The following is a 5,000-nucleotide window of genomic DNA, read 5'->3' as shown; positions in this document are numbered from 1 at the left end:
TACGAATGCAGATGCTCAGCGGCAGCTAGGAGGCGCTCCATCCATGTCGGTACCGGTGAGCGTTGCACTCGCAGTCGCAAAAACGTACGGCAAGTATATTACTCGGAAGAGTCAATGACAGTCCAAGCCCCCCTGCGTGGGAAGAGTCTTCCTAGGCCATGACCCACCGGAAGGGCGCAGCGTCCCCCACCCCAGACATGTGACGTCAGACTATCGGTATTGACGACTAGACTGATTCCTTATAATCATTTGCCATACACCGGTGGAAGCTGCCGAGACGAGTAACTACATAGCGGGCTCGCCGTGTCACTAATGTACAGAGATACAATAGTTTCGACTGGAACCGGATTAAACGTATACACGGCGCTGATTAGTAATAGATAGAGCCATCAGAATACAGATAATGTATAGACCTGTCCGTATACATGCTGAAAGACTCTGCTCACAATCACACGTCAGCCAGACACTCTTATCACGCACTACTCTCTGCCTGTAACAGGCACACAGACAATATGTAAGCACCAGCATGGAACAACACCCAGTGCATCCTCTCTGCCACATTAGACAATCCACACTATCATAACCAGACCGGGAGGTCCACTCGGAAAACAGAATATCCCACCCTTCCGACAACCACCATTGCTCAGCTAAGCCACCAACACCCACACATGTCCCAGACAGGGGTGCACCCAACATCACAATACTGCCTCCTGTCACACCACACAAACAATGGCAGGAATGAAAGACACAGGTCTGCCACAAGCATGGAATCAGAGCGCCGCCTGTTATGAGCCAAAGGTGCACCCTGACGTGGCAAATCAGATGATGCCGCAGTCATTTACTTACGATAATCACAATCAACAAACCGGGCCCCCCCCCCCCCCAAGTGCCTTAACCTAACCCGTATTGTACCTTAACCTAACCCGTATTGTACCTTAACCTAACCCGTATTGTACCTTAACCTAACCCGTATTGTACCTTAACCTAACCCGTATTGTACCTTAACCTAACCCGTATTGTACCTTAACCTAACCCATATTGTACCTTAACCTAACCCATATTGTACCTTAACCTAACCCATATTGTACCTTAACCTAACCCATATTGTACCTTAACCTAACCCATATTGTACCTTAACCTAACCCATATTGTACCTTAACCTAACCCATATTGTACCTTAACCTAACCCATATTGTACCTTAACCTAACCCATATTGTACCTTAACCTAACCCATATTGTACCTTAACCTAACCCATGTTGCGCCTTAACCTAACCCATGTTGCGCCTTAACCTAACCCATGTTGCGCCTTAACCTAACCCATGTTGCGCCTTAACCTAACCCATGTTGCGCCTTAACCTAACCCATGTTGCGCCTTAACCTAACCCATGTTGCGCCTTAACCTAACCCATGTTGCGCCTTAACCTAACCCATGTTGCGCCTTAACCTAACCCATGTTGCGCCTTAACCTAACCCATGTTGCGCCTTAACCTAACCCATGTTGCGCCTTAACCTAACCCATGTTGCGCCTTAACCTAACCTATGTTGCGCCTTAACCTAACCTATGTTGCGCCTTAACCTAACCTATGTTGCGCCTTAACCTAACCTATGTTGCGCCTTAACCTAACCTATGTTGCGCCTTAACCTAACCTATGTTGCGCCTTAACCTAACCTATGTTGCGCCTTAACCTAACCTATGTTGCGCCGTAACCTAACCTATGTTGCGCCGTAACCTAACCTATGTTGCGCCGTAACCTAACCTATGTTGCGCCTTAACCTAACCTATGTTGCGCCTTAACCTAACCTATGTTGCGCCTTAACCTAACCTATGTTGCGCCGTAACCTAACCTATGTTGCGCCTTAACCTAACCTATGTTGCGCCTTAACCTAACCTATGTTGCGCCTTAACCTAACCTATGTTGCGCCTTAACCTAACCTATGTTGCGCCTTAACCTAACCTATGTTGCGCCTTAACCTAACCTATGTTGCGCCTTAACCTAACCTATGTTGCGCCTTAACCTAACCTATGTTGCGCCTTAACCTAACCTATGTTGCGCCGTAACCTAACCTATGTTGCGCCTTAACCTAACCTATGTTGCGCCTTAACCTAACCTATGTTGCGCCGTAACCTAACCTATGTTGCGCCTTAACCTAACCTATGTTGCGCCTTAACCTAACCTATGTTGCGCCTTAACCTAACCTATGTTGCGCCTTAACCTAACCTATGTTGCGCCTTAACCTAACCTATGTTGCGCCTTAACCCAACACACGTTGGGCCTTAACCCAACACACGTTGGGCCTTAACCCAACACACGTTGGGCCTTAACCCAACACACGTTGGGCCTTAACCCAACACACGTTGGGCCTTAACCCAACACACGTTGGGCCTTAACCCAACACACGTTGGGCCTTAACCTGCTCTGTAATTGTCATACGACGCGTTAAATTAGTGTAGTGTTGCCTAACTGCAACCCCCGCAATATAGTTTGCTACTCGCACTGCCCGGTCCCCAGAGTATCGCTTCATGTTAAACACCTTGCAGCTATACACTGTAATGCGGATGGCGGCAGGACGTACATGCTCAATGCCCTTCGCAGTTGTTCATTGGCATTCGCATGGCGAAGCACAGCCTACGTTGTGGTACGGCTTGTGGCAACTGTCCGCTGATGTTGTACGTCCAAATCACACACTGTACCGCACATTGGTCCTCATGTACTGAATGATACATCGTGGTACATGTGTGACCGTACCACGACTGCGCCAACAACGGCGAACCATACGGTCCAAATATTGTGCACTCAGCTACGTGTCGTCTCCCTATAAGAGCTGGATTGCAGTATGGTATGCCGTGGATGGCGATCAGCATGAGCCGTCTGTTGATGTAGTGGCGCGTGTTGTCAGACGTAGTCGTCTCTTCTCACACACCGTGATAGCATGGTGCACTGCGTTCCACATCTGCGACATGCGACAGAGGCCGGTTGACAGTCGTTCGCGCAATGGACATCGCATACGTACGGGGGCCACCTTCCACGTGTTCGCGAAGCGTGCACATGTTGTTGCGTGTATGTGGGCAGACATAGTGTGTCGTGACACCTGACACAGGCATGCAACAATCGTTGAATTTGCAAATGGCGATGGACGTCTACGTTTGCTGGTGACGTTACGCAAATGAAGAACTGGTAAACCGTTGTGGTGCGGTTGTTCTCGCTAGAGGTGAATCAGTGATGGCGACGATCGGTTGAGCTACCAACCGGTTGTTTCAGCGATACCCACCATGCCCACGAACGTGAATGGCATGTGGGTGTGAAGCGATACGCGGCGGTGGCTGGGTGGGACCGTCCCCGGCCGGTGAGGGGGGGCCTTCCGGCGTGCTGGCCGCGCGGTGCGTGGGCGCACGCGCTACAGCCGGCTGGTGGGGGCGGCCAGTGGCAGGCGCGCCGGCCGACGGAGGCGGCAGGCGGCGCAGCTGCGCGCCGGCGCACCCTGCACGCGGCGCCGTGCGGCCAAAGTAGGTCCTCGCGGGCCCGGTGCGAAGCGCGGTGGACATCTGCAGTGTGCTGGTCCGATTGAGGACTGTGTGCGCTGAGGATGCGCCGCCGCCCGGCGCTCGGCGCCGCGACGCCGTCTGCTGCTCGGTCGCCTCTGCGGTTCTCGCAGGTGGATTGTATCGCAGCTGTGCGGACGTGTTGGCGCGTGCGCTGTGCTGGGAGAGTTCGCTTCGGCACCCAAGTGGGGCTTTTGTCCTTCTGTGGCGCTGGCGTTGGAGCTGCCGGCCACCGTAGGTGGCGCGTGTTGTCTCCCGCCGGCAATGCCACGACAGCACGCTCCCGGGCCTCTGTCGGCAGCGGCAAGCTCAGTTGGGAGCACGGGTGGTCGCACCTAAAGCGTCTACTCGCCAAACTCCGGGCGATTGCGCCTCTCTCGAACCCGACCAAGTACTTAGGACGGCGCTGCGCGCCGCCGGGACCTGAGAGGGTTTCGAGGTGTATTGTGCAGGGGAGCTCAGCCTCCTCCTGTTTGCAGAATAATTGAGCGGACGCTTGCGTGTTCGCGCGGGCCCCCGGGACACACTCCCGGGCGGCCGGCTGCTCAGCTCTAGTTGACGCAGCTCCCTGGTTGATCCTGCCAGTAGTCATATGCTTGTCTCAAAGATTAAGCCATGCATGTCTCAGTACAAGCCGCATTAAGGTGAAACCGCGAATGGCTCATTAAATCAGTTATGGTTCCTTAGATCGTACCCACGTTACTTGGATAACTGTGGTAATTCTAGAGCTAATACATGCAAACAGAGTCCCGACCAGAGATGGAAGGGACGCTTTTATTAGATCAAAACCAATCGGTCGGCTCGTCCGGTCCGTTTGCCTTGGTGACTCTGAATAACTTTGGGCTGATCGCACGGTCCTCGTACCGGCGACGCATCTTTCAAATGTCTGCCTTATCAACTGTCGATGGTAGGTTCTGCGCCTACCATGGTTGTAACGGGTAACGGGGAATCAGGGTTCGATTCCGGAGAGGGAGCCTGAGAAACGGCTACCACATCCAAGGAAGGCAGCAGGCGCGCAAATTACCCACTCCCGGCACGGGGAGGTAGTGACGAAAAATAACGATACGGGACTCATCCGAGGCCCCGTAATCGGAATGAGTACACTTTAAATCCTTTAACGAGTATCTATTGGAGGGCAAGTCTGGTGCCAGCAGCCGCGGTAATTCCAGCTCCAATAGCGTATATTAAAGTTGTTGCGGTTAAAAAGCTCGTAGTTGGATTTGTGTCCCACGCTGTTGGTTCACCGCCCGTCGGTGTTTAACTGGCATGTATCGTGGGACGTCCTGCCGGTGGGGCGAGCTGAAGGCGTGCGACGCGCCTCGTGCGTGCTCGTGCGTCCCGAGGCGGACCCCGTTGCAATCCTACCAGGGTGCTCTTGAGTGAGTGTCTCGGTGGGCCGGCACGTTTACTTTGAACAAATTAGAGTGCTTAAAGCAGGCAAGCCCGCCTGAATACTG

At 53.0% G+C, this 5,000-nt stretch overlaps 1 non-coding gene across 1 annotated transcript in view; it reads left to right on the top strand.

Annotated features, from left to right (window-relative positions):
• The first annotated feature begins 4,108 nt into the window (after nt 1–4,108).
• LOC124585940 overlaps nt 4,109–5,000 on the top strand; it is a 1,910-nt gene continuing 1,018 nt past the window's right edge. The window contains exon 1 of the ribosomal RNA XR_006974953.1: nt 4,109–5,000. This exon is cut by the window's right edge and continues 1,018 nt beyond it. This is a non-coding gene — a ribosomal RNA (small subunit ribosomal RNA).

Source organism: Schistocerca americana, unplaced genomic scaffold, assembly GCF_021461395.2.
Source record: "Schistocerca americana isolate TAMUIC-IGC-003095 unplaced genomic scaffold, iqSchAmer2.1 HiC_scaffold_519, whole genome shotgun sequence".
NCBI lineage: Eukaryota > Metazoa > Arthropoda > Insecta > Orthoptera > Acrididae > Schistocerca > Schistocerca americana.
This window is presented reverse-complemented; position numbering and strand designations above follow the sequence as displayed.